At 43.8% G+C, this 20,073-nt stretch overlaps 1 long non-coding RNA gene across 3 annotated transcripts in view; it reads right to left on the reverse strand.

Annotated features, from left to right (window-relative positions):
- LOC118703470 overlaps positions 1-20,073 on the reverse strand; it is a 104,341-nt gene that overhangs the window by 83,180 nt on the left and 1,088 nt on the right. For 2 of the 3 annotated variants that reach the window (XR_006739783.1, XR_006739782.1), the window contains exons 1-2: positions 17,508-18,243; positions 10,054-10,168 (exon numbers count right to left, since the gene is read on the reverse strand). This is a non-coding gene — a long non-coding RNA (uncharacterized LOC118703470). Of the gene's footprint in view, positions 1-10,053; positions 10,169-17,507; positions 18,244-20,073 lie in introns of those variants that run through there. The other variant, XR_006739784.1, reaches the window with a different exon arrangement.

Below are 20,073 nucleotides of genomic sequence, written 5' to 3' on the forward strand. Positions count from 1 at the left end.
CTGGCCAGGGGATCTCGGCAGCATCAGCTGAATTTTGGTGGGGTGGTGGCAGGGCCTGTGTCCCACTTGAGGGAAGCCGAGTGTTGCTTTGTTGGCCAGGTCCGTGCTGCCATTTCTTGTAAATGGCAAGTGTGCATCACAGCAGCTCCTGTGTTGAGTGTCTGGCCCCTGGTGGTCAGTATGCATCATAGTGACCAGTCAGACAGTGGGAAGGACACTTAGCATATTAGTCTTTTATATATAGAGATGTGCATATAATTACACTGCTGGTTTGATAAACTGCAAATTATATTTAAAAAAAAAAAAAAAACACTACTAAAGTGTTTCCAAATCTATTGTTATAGAAAAAAAAATTGCCTATTGCTATGAGTTGAATTATGTCCCCCCCCAAAAAAAAAAATGTTGGAATCCTAACTCTCAGCATCTGTAAATGTGACCTTGTTTAAAAATAGGATCTTTGCAAATGATCAAGATGAGTTCATTAGGATGGGCTCTAATCCAATATGACCAGTGTCCTTATAAAATAGAGAAAGCTTGAACAGAGACAGATATACACAGAGAGGACACCATATGAAGAGGAAGGCAGGGATTGGGGTGATTTACATATATAAGCCAAGGAACACCAAAGATTGCCAGCAAATCACCACAAGCTAGGAGAGAGGCATGAAATAGATCCTCTTCCTCACAGCCCTCAGAAGGAACCAACCCTGCCAACACCTTGATTTTGTACTTTCAGTCTCCAGAACTGGGAGACAATAAATGTCTGTTGATCAAGCTACCCCATATTTGTTACTTTGTTACAGCAGCTCTAGCAAAATAATATACCTACTAAGGGAAACCAAGATTATTTTCCCTGAAAGTCACTAAAAATAAAAAACCATTTTGAAGAAAGGTTGCAAATCAGAAATAATAAAGTTCCTTGATATTAATTTTTCAATTTGGTAGCAAAAGTGCTATTTAATAGCTAAGCCAACCTATTGCAAAAAAAAAAAAATCTCTCAGATATGAGTCATCCTTCATCCTTTAGAACATTTTATATGTACAGCATCACATAAACTCTGAAGAATGTCATCACCCTATAAATTCTGGAACATGAGAATAACATGAAATTACATAGTAGATGTCCCTTTGTTTTGTAAGAGTTTTCTGTGGAATTTTACATACCTGTGAGAATCTAATTTGGCCTATCATAAAATCATAAAGTAGCTCCTTCTCAATGAGTTACATGATAAGGAGCAATGAAATAACCATGGATCAGGAATGGGCTCTGGAGTGACAGACTTCAGCTCGAACCTTTGCTCTGTTACTCATCAGCCATGTGATCTAAGCAAAAAAAAACTTAACCATGTTTGGGCTTTAAATTCATCAGTAAAATGGAAACTTTATATTTTTACGTGAATAGATCAAATAATATGAGATGTGCTTAACATATAATGATGATAATGGGGTTTTAATAGTTATATAAAAATTAATAGTCAACCAAAAAAGAAAGAAAGAAAAAGTAAAATTCATAAATTAAGGGCTTACTTTTTTCCTTTATTTGTAATTTATTGAGGTGACCCTGGTTAACAAAATTATATACTTTGCTAGAGTAGGACAATAATTAGAAAAGCTTATATGAGAATAAAACTATTGCCTTTGGCTACTTCTTTACTATAAAATGTAGGACCTTCAAAATCTTTCAACCATTTGTTAAAACTCAAGACACATTTAAACTTATTAATATTGGAACTGAAATACAAATAGGATATCAGTGACTTTGGGCTCCATGATAGACATCAGTTGGAATGTGGCTTTCAAAGCTCCTATAATAATACTCCTTTCTTTCCTCAAAACACTAAGCTCTAGCTAGTCCAAAAAAACCACAACTTAGACTGGTAGCAGGTTAACTGTAATAGTATGACACAATCCACTGTACCCTTCTACCAGGTATTACTGCTCTAATTTTTGGCTCTTTTTAAACATAAAACTATTTAAATTGAAATATACATCTCAAAATGTAACTAGTTGAAAAGGGAGTTACTTTGGAATTTATATACTCATTTTGAGAAGTGTGTAAATAATGCAAAACCCAGTTGATCACCAAAATTCAAAAGGACCTATTATATCTTATAAACATTCTACACAAGATACAAACTATATACCACTGCTAGTCATACTAGTACTTATAAACTAAAATTTATATCTACATCTACACATTAAATAGAAGAAACTAAATAATTATGTATAAAATGATGGCAAATATTATAAAGAGAATGGTAGTATTTTTGCTAACCTTTTCATATAAAGGTTCTCTGTCTACATTGGTCAAATCTGTTGGAAAATATATCAATAATCCACTTCTTGTGAGAAAGCCAAATAGTATTTATTCTGAGCATCTTTTACACTTTGGTGAACTATAAAGACATATCGAATGCTATATTAAATTCAGCATCAAAATAATGTGGGGTCAAGACCAATCATAGGTGTTTTTCTAAATATTTATGAAAATATGTTTTGCCTTCATACTTAGTATAATTCCTAACTTAAACTCATATAGATTTTGTTAGTTAAGATGTAAAAAAAAAAAAAAAAAAATGAACCTCTTTCTTGCTAAATAAGCAACATAAAGTCCACTTTTCCAAAAACATTGTTACACAAATATTTTTTTTTGCAGAGAAATAATTAGGTTGGCATACTCAAGTTAAACAAAATTAATTATAGTATTAAGAAAAATTCTTAGATATTATATTTTTTAAAACTGACTTAAAGTTAGCAATGGCCATATTCTTTTTATTCAAGATACTCTATTAAGAATAATACAATATCATTTGGATAGACACCAAATTATAATTCTAAGATTTTTTTTCAAAATGTAAATAACAGTAAAAAAAAACTAAATATATTTTCTTTTTTCTTAAAATATTAATATTAATAAATAACACAAATATATTAAATTAAGAAAACATAATCTATTAAATTATTGGCAAAAAGGGCATACTGATTATTATACCCCTGAAGGCAGGAACTATGCCTTTATCTACCTCATAATCCTTAAATGCGACAAGAACTCAATAAAGTATAATTTTCTATATCTCAAAAACAGTAAGTACCACAGTAACATAATTATCCTAAGAATTATGGGAAATAATCCTAGTGAGCAGGCAAATCTAACATTAATAGAAGAAAATTCTGTCTCTTACCATAAACAAATTATTAAGTCACAGATGAAAATTATGCATTGGTTGTGTCAATAGAAAATATACAACCAGTGCCAGTTTTGAAATAATGTCAGATTGATCTAAAGTGAAGTCATTAAGAACTGAGTAGAAAAAGTGAAGATATTAAGAAACTATAATCCTACTATTCTATATGGCAAAATAAATAAATAAATAACTTTTTACCATGTTCTGTTATTTCTGTAAACACCACATAACTTTTCCACAGAGAGCAATTTTCACTAAGAGAGTAAGGTAACACATATGGATTGTATATGGACTATCCATTCTCATGTCTCACTGGGTCGTTCTGGTTTTGCATTGCTGATTTGGTGGTTAAGATTCCATATTCTCACCACCATCAGACAGATTCATATTATGATCAGGGAGAAAACAGGTTAGCCAGGGGCTTGTTTCCTGTACCCACACCTTTTCTCATGAATTTCATAAACTTGCTACAGCAACATGGGGAAATTTAACCAGTGCAGAAAATTCCTTACATTACATATTACAGATGTTCACCAGAATTTTCAACTAGACACACACACACACACACACACACACACACACACACACACCTTTTCCTCCAGATAAAAATGCTACTGAAATGAAAGAGATCACATTTGTCAAGCAAATAAACCAATAATTTAGGCTAAATAAAAGGGGATATCTGATTATATTGGATCTCTCCTCCCTAACCTAATATGCTAGGGAAATTTCCTTACTAGAAGTTGCTGAACACATAAGATAATTGACCTAAACTACTCAGAAAAAAAATAGTATGTGGTTTGCTTGTTAAAACACAACCACCCTGAAAATATTTATAGCATTGGCAAAGCCACTTAGCTTCATCTGCCCTAAAGAAAAATGGTTCTATTATTACAAGTTTTCAAGTATGTATTTACAGAAGGAAGCAAATAATTTATTAAACCAACTTTTTGGTCTTGAAGCAACAGATTTTGGAAAAGGTGGTTTTACAATAAGATACATAACTCCACATCTGGTTATAAAGCTATTTTTTCATAGAAGAGGCACGATACTGTGTGAATATTATGAGTCAAGCCTGCTCATCTCAACTAAGAATGATTTAAATTTGCTAGAGTGAAAACCTGAGAGAAAACATACATGCATGTAATTCTAAGTTTGCATTTTTAGAATAGGGTTTTTCTCCAAAGAGATTTTAAAATGTGTTTCCACATTATTCTATTTGTGCTGCTTTCACTTCAGTGCTCCAATAAGTTGGTTGCTAAACAGAAACAAAAAGCAAACTTATTTTCAAATAGAAAGTGGTTTGTGATTTGACCACAGAATAAGCTATATATACGTATTTCTTTAATCTGCCAAAGCCCTAGATGGTTTGGCTCAGTGGATAGAGTGTTGGCCTGCTGACTGAAGGGTACAGGGTTCGAGTCCTGTCAAGAGCACATGCCCAGGTTGCAGGCTTGATCCCCAATAGGAGGCGTGCAGGAGGCAGCTGATCAATGATTCTCTCTTATCATTGATGATTCTATCTTTCTCTCCCCTCTCCTTTCTTCTCTGAAATCAATAAAAACATATAAAAAACAAAAATATAAAAAATCTGTCCAAATCCTGACTGCCAAAATATATTGAAATTGAGATACATGTGCACATAAAGAGACACTGCATTTTCCTGGTCCAGTTACCATACAGAGATCAGAAAATTAACTGTAAAGTGAGGTGCCTATCAAAAGCCTCATCATACTCAAGCTATTATTCTTTCCAGAAAAGTCCAGGAGGGAACCACAGGCTCTGCAGGACGCACAGTGTTCTTCTAAAAGTAACTTACAGACTGGTATGGCTCCAATGCTTTTACCCACAGAAAAGATATTTTAAGAGAAAAATCTTTCCTGCATGCACAATCCCAAAATCACACAAGCCTGTGGATAATCCAGGGCAGTGGTCAGTCAGCTGGTACTCAAAAGCTGACAACGTCAACTAAAGAAAAGAGTGCTTGAATGGAAGTCGGGGGATCTAAGTTTTACCAGTATAACCAGCTTTGGGATTTACTATTCTGTTTCAGGCAAGTTAGTTAACTTCTCTGGGCCTCTATCTTATGTTTGTTTTGTTTTATTTTGTTTCATATGGAAAACAAGAAGGTAATCAAAAAACTTTTTGTAATTATGGCCAGGAGGCCAGCAGAAAACATGTAGACCTATCCCCGACTTCACAGATGAGGGCAATAAAGCAGAGGAACATATCCAGTCATTTAAAAGGAGAGTTCACTTAGGTCAAAATTCTATATCATGTCAAAAGAGGTACTTAAAGGCAAAAATGATTAAAATAATAAAATTTAGGATGGTTATCTTTTTAGGAAGAGCTTCAATTGTTCTGGTAACATTTTATTTCTCAAATTGAGTTTGGAGTACAGGGAATTATATGTATGATTTTTTTGTTTGTTTGAAATAGTTTCTAATCATTTTTTTTAAGTAACCACCAAAACATCTTTAACCAAAACATTTCTCTGAAAATTTAAAGGTCAATAGAAATAGTATATGGTTTCAAATATTCTTCTGCTGAGTTTGTGAGGTAAATATCATTGTGTCCCCCTAAATAAGGAAAAGAAAGTGAAATAGGCTGTAAATAAATACACACACACACACACACACACACACACACACACAATCTTCCAGTTTAGTAAAATACCAACAGAACATAAGTGGCACAAAACACAAAATAAACTGTATTCTTACTATCATTATTACCCATTTAAGAATATTGAGAGAGGCCTGGCCATATAGTTCAGTTGGTTAGAGAGTCATCCGGATATATCAAGGTTGTGGGTTCAATCCCGGGTCAGGGCATACATAAGGATCAACCAACAAGTGCATAAATAAGTGGGACAATGAGTTGATATTTATCTTTTCTCTCTCTCCCTCTCAAATCAATAATTTCAAAATGTTAAAATATATATATATTGAGAAAAACAACAATAGTCGGTACTCTAAACATGTCTAAGGGAAATATATTTAAGAGTCACATCTGAGAGCCTAGTACTCAATCATCAGGTTGTTTGTTTGTTTTTACTGAGACAAAAAGAAACTGCAATGATTTTCCTAAAGTAAGCAAACACTTTTCCAAACCTCTACACGAAATTACCTGTAAAACTAACTGCTTCTAAAATCTCTAAAATTTTCCAACAAGAAAGTATAGGTCATTCAGCAAAATATATTTACTGTATACTAACATAATAGCTATTTAATTGTTATCATTATGATGCAGATATATAATGGAAACAGATGTTCCTTTTTCCTCTCAGCAAAGCACAGGAAAAGCATAAACTTGCTGATACTGCATGGACTACTACCACAGCACAATAGAGGAAAAAAGACATTAGCACATGACAATATTAGTTTTTACTACACAACTAATTGCATAAAAAGTATAACTTGAGATCATTAAATCAATATAATTTTCAGCACTACAGAAGGGAAACAAATAGATTTGTATAACCAGCCTATTTCACATCTGCAGTTGGGAAAATACTTCTGAGAAATTAAGTATATGCAAAATACTACCACTGCTTTCAGAACACAAGGAAAAGATTGTTGTTCTGTTTTATTTGCTCATGTAACATGAATTGGAATGCTGCCTTTACAGAGAAACTTTTTTAAAACAGTAGTGGTATAAAGTGAAAGAACCTTTCCAGAAAATAATTTGGCAATCAATATTAAAAACCTTAAAATACAGTCTATACCTCAGTCCAAGTAATTTCTATTCTAATAACATAAGAAAATAATCACAGGAATGATTAAAGATTTATTTAAAATGTTATTCATCATAACTTTATTTATAATGGAAAATTAAAATCTAACTCTCCAGTGGTATAATGACAATTAATTAAGTTATATATGTTAAAACATTATACCGTCAATATAAATGTCTTTAATAATAATTTTACTTATATAAAAAAAATTTATTCTACTACATAAACTGAAAAAAGCAGAATATGAAGTGATTTCTACATATTTTTATAAATATAATATAAATAAAACATATAAGTGCTTGGAGGAAAAAAGCTTAAGAGAAAATACACAAAATGTCATTTTTAACTTGTGAAAATTCTCTAATATGAGCAGACACCACTTTTCAATTAGAAAAGTTATTTTTTCTTTAAACAATTAAACAATTCTATTTCTATGCTCTAATACTCTCTGTCCTTGTCCAAAGTTTCTGAAGATTCTTTGGGTCAAATAGTCATAAATATTTTAGGTAAATTAATTTAAGTTACATTGATATGTTATTTGATCCTAAAATCTGGCATAGAAAGAAAAGTATTTGTCAATTACATAGACAACACATTTTTTTTTTATCCTGAGTTAAACAAGATCCTTACAAAATAGGGAAAATTTTTATAAGATAAACATTATAAATGTTTACATAAGAGCTATTAACATAATGTGTTTTTAGTCAACATGTCAAGGAAATTTTTCAATTAAAAATATTTCTAAAGCAAATAAAGTACCCTATTAATTGCTCTCCCAGTTTGCCAATAAAAAGCTTGACACACACAGCTTTTGTAGGACCCCTAGTTTCATGATTGTATTTTTAAGAGAAGAAGCTGATTTGTCTTAGGCTATTACTGTCTACTACTTCTAGAAGTCTTAAGGAAAGGTGGGAAGCAGCAAATTCTGGCAATCTGCCTAAAGAGAAATCAATGAAACAAATTAATCCTTCGTAGGCTGCAATGACACAGTAATCCATCATTCAGAGCTGCTTTTATATACCAAATCAGAGAGCAGAGGACGGAGCCCTGGGGACATCACAGACAACAACTTACACCAATACTGGGAAAATACTGAGGAATCAGTTTATTTAAAGAGGATAGATTTCAGTTGATTGCCTATTTTGTCAAATAAAGATTTTTTTTTCTTTCACAGTGTGGGGAACCCAGGGCCCAGTGACTCTATCTTCAGAATTCAGTACCATATATGCTTGCTGACATCAATAGGGATGAATGTTTATAAATAATTAGCGTCATTAATCAGTATGAACAAATATCTGGCTAGAGTAATATTACTTTTTCCATTAAAGTTCCAGGTGTTAACTACATTCCCGATTTTCAGTAGGGACTAATTGTAAATTTACATAATAAGCTACAATTTAACTGAACTGACCAATTCTTGGTAAACCATATTTGAGGTATATTTTTTTTTTACACATAAAATGTAACTACTTAAGATGTGTACAACTTCCTAAGTACTGTGTTAAGTTTAAAGACTTGAAAATTTTAATTTCTTCTCTTGTGGAACAAATTTCAATAAGCAAATCCGATTCTAAATCAACAACTTGTTTTAAAACCATAAATAGTACTTTGGCTTGTATTATAGTTGACAGTGCCGAAAGATAAATTTAAATGTGGTTTCTTTTTTATATATATAAACTTATAATCAATGTATAGCCATACATTCACACTGAGTATATTTATTTATGCATATACAAAAACATATGCAGCTAAATTTATTGGTGCTTATGTAGAAATGTATGCACCTGAGCATGTTTTACTAGAGTAATGCATTCTGAATGGAAGTATATTCCCTAGATGAAAACTAATAAGAAAAACTATAAAGTCAAAGTATATTACTACTGTTAAATACATACATCATTTTCATGGTTAAATATGAGGAATTAGTAAAAGGAAAGGATTTTCAAGAAATAAACGAGCAAAACTTGTCACAACGGTACCAAATATCTAATCATCAACCCAAAACAGAAAAAGAAGGTTAAGTAAATGCTAACTAGTCAATTTTTGAGTGGCATCTTTGATTCTGAGGCTCATGCCATATGATTGTAATTCCTGGCTTCGCTGATGTATTTTTAATTCAATGCATGGATCTAGTATTTATTGATTTAATAAGGTTAGGGGTATTACATTGTTGCTGCTACTGATGAACTGTCAGCGATTTAATCTGGCAAAATCTTGCAGAGGAATATATATTTTAGAGGAGTGAGAGACACTAAACAGCTATGTAAATGTAATCCCTTCATTGCCCAGGACAGTGGCTAAAGCAGTGTCCCTTCTTTCCCAGACTGCTTTGGGCTCCAAACATTTTCTAAGGCCTTGGCTACCAACAGACTGAGGTGACAGGGAAAGGACTACAGCAACGTCTTGCAGGTACTCCTTCAAAACGTTATCCACAGCATCATGGATGCAGACAGAAAAGAAGGGAGAAAATTCACTTTCTCAAAAGCCATCCTGCTAAAAATACAACCAAAGGAGAGAGGCTTTAAAGGCTATCTCAAAGGAAGGAGGTATTATGTGATGCAGAATCAAAATCAGGGGGTTAGAGGGAGTGGGATCCACCTGAATCTGCTGAAACAAACTCTTGAGGACTATTAGGAAGCTTTTTGCGCTGCTGTGCTACCCTGCTTGTGGGCTTATTCCCCCAACCTGGGCACCTGGGAAGCACGTTGTGCTCCAGCTTTTCCCGACTTTGAAGAAACGGATAACCTAAGAAGTGCACTGCTGCTGGGGTCAGTAAAACTATGCTAATTGCTGAGCCTAATTGCTTCAAGCAGTCCTGCCTCTAAACAGGGAGAGCGCAGTTGATGGAGTCAGTCTGTTCCTAATAAAATGAAGAAGCACTGAATTAAATTCCCAAGGAAGGCACTATAAAAGTTTCCACAGTGTAACCAAATGACTTCACCTATGCTATTACCCCTAAGATGACATCTTTGAAAGAAAGCAGACCCCAGTCAGGCTCCATATTCATAAATTGGCTGAGCTTAGGCCAGTGAATCTGGATTGATTTAAAAAGGTTTTTTCATCCTCCCAATCAAATGAAGTCATTGTTAATTAGATGCTTTCTGTTAACAATGTCACTCTCCTCCACATTACCTGCTCACACTTGCAGCGCCTCCAGTGCAACATCTGGAGCACCGGTCCCCCTGCCATCCGTCCTCCTCGCGAGTTTGGCTGGAGGCTGGCGGCGCTTCCGCTGCTCATTCCCTGTCTGAAGGAAGACACGGTTCAGTGTGCTGCTGCTGAGACACATACCGGCTTTCCAATGTGAGGGATGACAAAGCAATCTCTAGGAAAACGCTTCTCCAAAACTCTTTTTAGATGAACTACACAGCAGTGTCTCTGTGCTGATCCCCGCTTTGTAGATGGATGTTTTAGAAAATGCCTAAGGCCACCGTCCCCTCCCACTGAGCAAGCTCCCGCTCACATTATACAACCGGGTTTAAGGTTTCCCAGCTGCGCCCGGGGGCCTGGCCACCGACCCCAGCTGCGCCCCGGGCCTGGCCACTGGGAGCAGCCCCGGGGGCGCGGGAGGCACAGCGGCTCTGGCAGGAGAAAGGAGGGCGAGCCAAGGGCTCTCCATCCACGGGGTCCCTGAACCTCACCTCCTCGTGCAGAGGCTGCCTTACACTCCCCTGGGGCCCATTCCTAAAAGGTTTGCCTGCTCCACCAGCAGCCCCACCCCGTGGGGCCTGGCCTCCTCCTGGGATCTTCCCCGGAGCAGGCCTGGGACTTGGGCACTGAGGGCGCTCAGCGCCGGCCAGGGCGCGGCTCCTGCTGTCCGACCAGGTCCCTCCCGTGCCCGCAGGCGAGGCTCCGCGCAGGATGCGCCTGGCTTGGGGAGCCGCTCCTGCTGGCGGGGTCATTCAGCGCAGGGTCCAGCTCCCGGGCCTCCGGGGCAGGAAGGGAGGCTCCTGGGCCCTCCCCAGGCGGCCTGGTGCTCAGCGCGCTGATCTCCCAAAGGGAGCGCCCTGCGGGGTGAGGACGTGAGGAGCCACGCGGAGCAGGGTCCTGGCTGCGGGAGGGACGGTGCCCCCGCACCCCCTCGGCCCCTGCGGGCCCCTGCGGCCCGGCCCACGCCGATCCCAGCGCTTAGGCGGGACGGGTGGCTGCCGCGGTACTCGCCACCAGGTCACGGGCTTCTTCTCGGCGGGAGCCGCTGACCGAGGAAGGGACCTGGCCCCGGACCCTGGCCCTGACTCTGAGGTGCCTGAGGACAAGCCCAAGGACACGCAGTCCTCCGTGGGTGGGGCTGCGGGGGGTCACGGGGGCTCCCTGGCTCAACGACAGTGAGTCCCCATCCCCTTGACCTCGCAGAGGGCGGAATGGTGCTAGATGAGGAGGAAGGCATCTCTTGCAAGTTTGACCCCAAAGCGTCGTAGGGTGACAACGTGCACCTTCTCTACAGGAGGGTTTGGGGAAATTAAGTTCCTTGGGAATCTGATCCCTGTTGTGTGGGGCCATGGAGGGGGGCAAAGAACAACAGCAGCCGAAACACCTGCGAATTCCCAAAACCACAGAGTGTGGACGTGGTTGGAATCATTTCTCCCTCCGTTTCCAGGGGGAGCTCAGACCTGGAGCATCAGGATTTCCCTCTCCAAGGTGTAAACAGGATACCTGCAGGGGGAGGGGGGGGACCTCGGCCTGGACCCCGAGGGGGCTCCCCTTTGCCAATAGAAAAGGCGATTGGATACAGTGTTCTGCTGAGAGCTTGTGCGGTCCTGGGCTGGAGGCTGGAGCCGTGGGGACACCCTGGAGCGAAACTAGACCCGAGTGAAGGGAAATCAGGCACACGGAAAGGCTGGTGCTGAGAAGTGGTGGACGGAAGGAAATCTGGGGGGATGGAGGGATGAGGGGGGTGCACAGGGCTACTCTGACCCGCGATGACGCCCGTTCCAGCTCGGGGGAAATCTCAGGACAACTCTGGGCTGGCCGGCAGAACAGGGCCACGTGCTCAGGGGCTGCTGGGCTCAGGCTGCGTGTGTCAGGGACACACACACACACACATGCCTCTGAGGAGGCCCATTCAGCGGAGCCCGCGCTGCCGCCCAGCACGGCCCCTGCACCCCTGCGCTGTCACTGGGTGAGGAGGGGAGGGCAGCAGAGGACCCAGCCCCGCGCAGGGCCAGGGCTGCTGAGTGACCGAGCCTGGGAAGGGCTGCGATCTCACTGGCTCCAGCATCCTCCCCGCTTTCCAGTCCTGTCACTTGTCACCTGTCACCCCAACCCTCTGTGACCACCGCGCCTGGCTGTGGGCAGGTGCCCGGCCAGGGAGCCGGGCTCGCCCCTCCCGATAAAAGCAGCGCCAGCGCCACTTTTCCTGCCTCCAGATCCTCCTCCCTCCCTCCCACCCAGCGACCACTGGCCAGTGTTTGGGGTGGTTTGGTGTCCTTTTAAAAAGTATATCAAAGGATCGCTGGCGTCTCCCCCGTCAAGTCATTATGCCTTTATCCCCATCAATTAACCACACCTCAGAGGGCTGCTATTAAGAGCTCAATTGAGCTGCACAAGTAGAGATCCCGTTTCAGGCAGATGTTGTCACCTCCCGCTGAGATAAGCAGCCCGTGGGACCCGGCCCACTGCAGCTTCCCCACCCGCTCGAGCGAGCGGCGCTGGGCCAAGCTCGGACCCGGAGCCGCGGGGCTGGCACCGACGCCGGGACAGGGATCTCAGACCTCAAGCGCGGTGCCTGTCCGGGGACAGTGTCTCCAAAGTTGTGCGGGGAGAACGCGGGGGGGGGGGGGGCCGAACCGGGCGCTTTTGCGCAGAAACGGGGGGAGGGAGGAGGGAGAGGGCACAGTGGAGAATTAATCCGGCTGCCTCTGCCGACACACCCTCCTTCCTCCTCCCGCCGCAGACCGGCCTCCTCCTTTTCCGCACCGGCCCCAGAACCCCCTGGGGAGGGAGGCGGGGTGCTGTGGGTATGCTCCATTGAGAGCTAGGGAATCCGGGGCAGAAACGTGGCTTTTAAACAAAGGGGGATTCATCGGGGCTGCCGCGGCCTTTCGCCCAGATGAGTCTTTCCACCCTTTCTCACCCCCAGTCACTCCTGGGGTCTTGGGCCGGGGCTGCGGCCCACGATGGGAAATCTGGGGGCTGAGGGGAAAGGAGCAAGAAGATGTGGCCTCACTGCAGCGACCGTGCAGTGGAGGCAAGTGTGTGGACAGCTAGCGAAGTGTGCATAGGACTCCATCTCTACCCACATGTGCTTAGAGCTGTTGCCACTTTCCTCCGGACAGTAGCCACAAATTTAGCCACGGCTAACGGGGATTAATTTCCTAGCATAATCCAATTAAAAGATTTCTGAAATAATCTTTTTGCAAAAATGGGGGGGGGGGCGCGTGGCGGGGTGCATGGCTAAAGAGGGGACTGGTTTGGATGACAGTGATGTATGGCCTGGGCACAGCGTGTGCTGGTCGCTCTCTCCTGCACAAGCGATTTGACCAGAGCATCCCCGTCAGTGCCTCCGGCCCAAACCGTCTCCTCTCTGAGAGACAGCCATCCATCACGCCAACCTGGGCAGAAGAGCGTGTGTGAGGGCCTGGGGTTGCTTACAAGCACCGTAGACTTTTTTAAGTGCTATTAGATTTATGGTCTCTTTTTTCCGAGGCCCATCCAGAGTAATTAGCACATATGTTCTAAATAGATGATAGTTTTGTGAGCAATAAAGCAATTACCCATCGTTGGAGCTGACAGTTTCTCCAACTAAACTCCAACCAGCAGCTAATTGGAAAAGTCATTTCAGCTCCATTGTCTGCAATTAGTCCTGCTAAACTACTACACCCCAACTAGCTGGTTTGAGGTTAATTTATTCAGTGTTGTGTTTGCGTGGAGAAGCTATTGCCACAGAGGGACTTGCCTTTTGCCCCTCCGGACTGCGCCAGGGGGACTAGGGGAGCCGGTGGGAGCCAAAGGCCAATATTCGGGGGCTGGGCCGGTTCCCAGGGGAGGAAGTGCCTGACCCTGCCTCGGCCTCAAGGTCAGTGTCCAGCGCCCTGAACCAGCTGACAGAGAAAGCCATTGTTTCTCCTGCTGGGCAGTAACTAAAGGAAACTCTTCAGTTCCCAAAACCAAAACCCTAGTGTGTGTTTTTTTTTTTTAAAAAAAAAAAAAAAAAAAAAAAGGAAGTCAGCGTAGAAGAGCTGACTGGGTTCTGCATGCACCTTTCCTCCTAGGCATCCAATTCTGACCCCAAGCCATATGTACCTCCATCTCTAACGGGCAAACACAGATTCAAAATCCAGCCCAAACTGCCAAGCTCCAAGCCCTCAGCTGGGAGAGGGAGCCTCCAATCCTTGTAGTAGAAAGAAAAGACTAGATAGGGCAGGAAGCCCTGCTTTTGCCTTCATCCTCTCTCTCTCTGAGTACAAGGTCACTGCTTCCCTTGAAGCTGGAGTTTCTCTGTGACTTTTTTTCCTTTTTCATTTTCCCCTTTTCCCTTCCTTATCTTTTTTTCTTTTCTTTCTTTCTTGTCTAAAGTTAAGCCCAATAGGTCCAAGATTTGCGCCAGTGAGTGGAAAAAATGTGTTAAACGTTGGTTTGATGCCCCATCAGAGCTTCCAAGCATCCAGTGGCTGAGATTCTTCTACTTAATTTAATCTTTATTGGACAGGGTGGCTCCTACACTCCTATTCACCAGGAAACCCGGGAAATGATCTGTTGGTGTTCAGAAAGGAGGGAGGGAGGGAGAGGGGTTAATCCTCTCCCACCCAGCCTCGGACTCTGTCGCTGAGATTTCTGATAGGCCAGGGTAGGAGCAGAGGGGGCTCAAGGTCCCAGCCCAGACAGCCCAGGGTCTCCGAGGTCTGCAGCAGGGGGCCGGAAGGCTGGCAGGTTGAGATGGGAACTTGTAGCCCTGGTAACAGAGCATTCCCTTAAAAGAATTCACAGCTAAGTGTCCCAGGCTCTGGGAGCAATTCGAATTTTAGTTGGAAGAACATGGGGTTTGGGGGCAGGGAGAGACTTCTTAGGAGCTAAAGCCAAGTGCTTTCAGTCCTAGAAATCTAATGTCCTTTTTCTGGATGGCCACTCATATTTAACAACATGAGACCTGTTTCTGTTTTCTGAAGCACATACGAATGCAACACCACCTAAAGAAGACAACTTAGGTAGTATTTCAGTCAGCATAGAATTACTAAAATAATTCCAATTTCAAAACCAATTATAATCAATTTGCTCAGCTTCAAATATTTGAAGATACTAACCTATAGCACACACACACACACACACACACACAAAAAAAAAAAAAAAAAAAAAAAAAAAAAAAAAACCTCAACTGCGTTAAGGTCAGCCTCTTGTTTGCCATTTATTGTGTTCTAACCAATTTGATTCCATGAAAGACCAAAAAGAAAAAATATGGGGGAGAGATTGAAAGTAATAGTCTCATCTTACCCCATCACCTCCCACCTGTCACACAATCTCTGCCCTTGAAGAGAAATCCTCCTGTCAGTGTGGCTTCCAGTTGAAATAAGATGTCTTTACTTAAAAAACAAAACAAAACAAAACAAAAAACTGTCCATAGTGTTCTCAATTATTTGCTCTTTTTCTAGAACTTACATATGACATCCCAGAGAGTGAGGGCAAGAAAAAGCTGAAGGGTGAACCAGCTGAAAGAATCACCTAGACCTGATAGAGAATCCTAATGTGGGTGTGCGTGCATACTTCAGTATTAGGGCAAATAGGACCCACCCAATCCATAACCCACCAAATGTGTGGGAAACATTTACATCATGCACTCCAGAAAACTCTAAGCACATGTGTGTAAAGATGTAGTCATATGCAAACTTAGCTAGCTGTCCACATGTGTATCCACTTCTAAAGGCAGTTTCTTTCGTTGCTCCCATAGTTTTTTTCCATTAAGAGCGATTAGAAGATATCTATTCAAAGTTGCTGATCCAGAGAGAAAATACGAGTAGATAAAAGGAGATTTCAAGTGACCTCCTTGTCCCTTTCACACCAACCTTAGCCCTAGACTAGGCGAGGATCAACACACACAAAGGCCCTTTCCTTTCTCTTTTCAGCTTCAGAAGATTTCATGCAAACGGTTAACAATAAAACATAGAACTATCCTAGAGTTTTGTTAGATCATGCATTTGAAATACCTTATTAACTCCTCCCATAGATGGGCGAGGTTTATTATCCACTTCTGAAATGGGTAAATAAAATATACATGGCATAACAGAGGGCATAATTATTTACTGCCCCATGTGGTTTGTATCAGTGGTGTGCTACGCTCATTCTTTTTCATCTAAACTTTACTTAAATCCCCTCTCTCCTTCCTGATGGAGACTGATGGAGGACACTGTAATAAACATATCTTTCCACTGACAGTTTAGAAGGAAAGGTTAGGGTTATTATTTAGATCAACTTTATGAGAGGTGGGTACCAGTGAAGCATGACAATAGTTACCAGCAGATCCGCTGCCTTTGTGAGCCAGTACTTTCCCACCAGTTTAGTTTGTGGGCAGTGAAGACTTTAAAAAGTTAAACATACTTGAGAGGTCCTTAATCAATGAATGTCCAATTCAAATCTACTTCTGATGGGCTAATCCTATAATAAAAGAAATCTGTGTCCTGACAGGTGATTATTAAGAAAAATGATAATATAGTTTAGTTGACTGTATTGTCAGGGTACTTTAATAAACGCCAAACTCCTTTTAAAACCAAAACTTTCCATCCAAATCCAACCCATTTTCTCTGGGAAGTAGAGCCTTACACTCAGTCTTCACTCAAGTCTGGCATTTAAAATGCATTTTGTAACATAAACTTCTCCATTTTCTTTTTTGTAGAAATGCATTTATCTCGCTAAGACTTGATTTTTACAAAAAGTAAAATTTTCGCGAGCACGCACACACCTACCCCTTTCACTGATTGATTGCCACTTTTCTTCCTACAAAAAACTTGTTTTGCATCCAAAGGTCATCACTTGCTCTTCTGTGGCTACACAGGGGCCCTTTAACTTGGGGTCTTAGCAGAAAGGGAAAGAACTTCGCTTATCTCTGTTTTCCAAAACCCATGCTTTACATGGCCAGTTTGTGATGGAAAACTAAACCGCTTCTAAAGTAAAACAGTTATCTCTCAGTGTTTCGCCCCAAAGGTGACAAAGAAGAAATGCCCAGTCTGCCGAGTGCTAGTGAGTACAGCAGTCTGCTAAATCCATTGCTCAACTCTATGAACAGGGCAAGAGCAGGCAGGACTGCCCACTCCCAACTTGGCCTTCCCACCTTGTTTTCAGGTTGTCAAAGACAGAACTTTTTACACTTGGGATGCTACAACACAGAGGAATTCAACCTTTTGGGAAGGGATTTCCGACATAGGCCAGGCTTTTGTTTGTTTGTTTTTGTTGTTTTTAATAAGCACAAAACATGAGGCAGGCATTCCAGTGGGTTTCTCTCCTCCGTTTTCTTCAAAGTATCTCCGCAAGAGCACATTAAATACATCTTCCACTGCATCCTTCCCAGCATTAATCTCATGCCGACGGAGACTAATTGATTAGGCACCTTTAAAATAAGCTCTTTGGGAAAGGTCTGTAATAAGATCAGAAGAACTGACCTTTCTCCCAACGATTGCAGGCTTGTTCATCTCTCCAGATGGGCTTCATAAAACAGGGCTATTTCTGTTCTGTGGTCTCTCTAAACAGAATAATACCATTTTTTAATTATTTAGAGGGTAGGGAAGAGGTATGGGAGAGAATCTTTTACACACATCTGGTCATTTGTAGGATCTCAGGGCTCTTGAACTAGATTTTGAAAACATTTTTACAAGGACACCTTTGTTCAGTGTGATTTGCCAAAAAGCCAAAATGAATGATCCAGTGAGTTTCGGGAAAGCAAAATACCACTATCAAAGATGTCATGGGATTAGTGAAGAATGATTCAGCATTCCTCAGAAGAAAGCTATTGGGGAGGGGGTATTAATCAGTTGGAAAGTCTGCTTAGATCAGACTCTGGGGCCTGGCATGCAAGTCAATGCCGAGATCTCTGCTCCCCTCCTCCCACCAGGTCACAACTGTGTACTGGCAGTCTGGCTAGGAGAGATCAGGGATTGTGTGGAAGTCCTTTTTAAAAGGTGATTAAGACTAGGCCATGATGCTCGCAGTCTGAAAAGGGCAGTGTTAAGTTTACAGCCTGATTCCTTCTCTTCATCTGTTGGGAGAACCACACTGCAGACTCTGTGTGCATTGAAGTAGCTGGTAGGAAACAGGAAGGCAGGGAGAGACTTAAGGAGGGAGGCCCAGGAGTCCAGGTCCTGGGAGGCTTTTCTGATCCCTAGACCGGCCTCACTAGAAGCCTTGAAGAAGGCCAAGGAGATGGGGCCAAGGGGCTGGTGGTTTCAAGTAGGGTGCTGCCCCTGCCCCTGCCCCTGCCCCTGCCCCTACCCCACAGCTGGCCTGAGTCCAACAGCCAAGTCCACAGGCTAAGGTTATGTTAAAGCTCTCGCTTGTGCGAGAAGGTAGGGAGAGAGATCTGGAGAAGAGAGGACGAGTGAAAAATGGGAGGAAATTTGCAACTGCGTTTTCTGCTTCTGCACCTGAGGGTGCCTGGACACGTGTGTGGAAATGCACGACCTGGGGACCTCCGTGCTCCCACAAAATATGATCACTTTTCCATTAGGTGCCCTCCCAAACAAGAGTATCACCCGGGTTCTAGGTCCAGTGTGCCAAGCTGAGCCAGTGACAAACGCAGGCCAGAGCTCCCCCAGAGTCCCCAGGACAGGACCCTCAGCCCCTCCACAGAAGCCATTTTGCTGGGGAAGCTGTGAGCACCAGGGGAGGCGCTCTGAGGGTGTGAAAACGTGGTCAGGGAGAGAAACCGAGGCCTGGGTGCCACCAGGGCTGGGTAAGTCCCAGAAGGGGATGGCGCCTCTCCTCGAAAAGTTTAGGTTTCTTCCTGGCCCCTCCCCCCCCCCACCACCACCCCATCGAGACAAAGTTGGTGCATTTGTTTCCTGATCGAAAGCCCAGGGCTTCCCCTGCTCCGCGCACCACCACCAGCAGCAGCCACCCTCCTGGGCAGGGGCTGGGGGCTGCACCCCTCCCTCCCTCCCTCTCGGGAGGAGCGAGGGCCCGCAGCCCCCCATCCCCCGGGGGACTCCAGGGGTCTCTTCCAAACTTGGAAGCTCAGCTTGGGGGCAGGCAGGAAGAGCCCGCCGCGAGCAGGAGTGGGCGCCGCCGTTCCCGGCGAGTTTCAGCCCATTCTTTCGCCAATCCTCGCGCCCCCTGCCTCCCCTCCCCCTCCCCACTGCAGCCGGCTAGGCCGGAACGAGGCACACGGTTCCAGCCCGGCCCATCCCCGCGCCCCCCGAGCCCCGGGCGCGCCCCGGACGGCTCCGCGGCCCCCGCCCCGCCCCGCCCCGCGCCCTCTGACGCAGACGCGCGCCCCGGCCCGCGCAGGGGGAGCGCCGTCGCTGGTTTTAATTCAGGCTCCGCATTCCACACACGCCCCCTCGTCCCCTCCCACCCCGGGCGGTGACCCCTCCGCACCCTCAGCCCTCCAGCCGCGGGCCGGGAGCCCGGCGGGAATGGGGGCTGGAGGCTGCGGACCCGGCGCTCTCTCTGCCGGAGAAAACGGCTCCGCGGCCCCTTTCATTCCCGACACTATCGCCCGCATCACACAGGCCGCCATCGATCGCACTGCGCAAGGGGATCCCGCTCCCCAAGGCGCCCGCAGGTGGGCGGCCGGGGCCGGGCTCGCCAGGACCAGCCCCCGAGCTGGAGGCCCCGTAGCGGCTTCCCTGTGTGTATGGCGGGGGAGGGGGGGGGTAGGATGGGTAGAGAATTCTGCTTTGAATTCGGACTAACGCTCGGCGGCACGATCCTCGGCTCCGCGGGCGCTCTCCGTGCCTCCGCGCAGCGGGGCGGCGGCCCGGCCAGGGCGGCTCCGGGGCAGGCCCCGCGGGAAGTTCTCCGCGTCCCGCCCCGGCTGCCTGGACGCCGGCCCCGGCCTGCCCAGGCCACTGGAGCCCAGGCCCGCCTCGTCGACCCCGAGTTGAAAAGAAACCACAACCCCTGCGTTACTTGCCTGGCTTCCGGTGTCCGCGGCGCTCGGTGCAGGGTCCGGGGGCGGTGGGCCTGGACCTCCCGCTCCCCGGCGCCCGCGCTCGCCTCCGCGTCCACTGG

Source organism: Pipistrellus kuhlii, unplaced genomic scaffold (assembly GCF_014108245.1).
Source record: "Pipistrellus kuhlii isolate mPipKuh1 unplaced genomic scaffold, mPipKuh1.p scaffold_m20_p_4, whole genome shotgun sequence".
NCBI lineage: Eukaryota > Metazoa > Chordata > Mammalia > Chiroptera > Vespertilionidae > Pipistrellus > Pipistrellus kuhlii.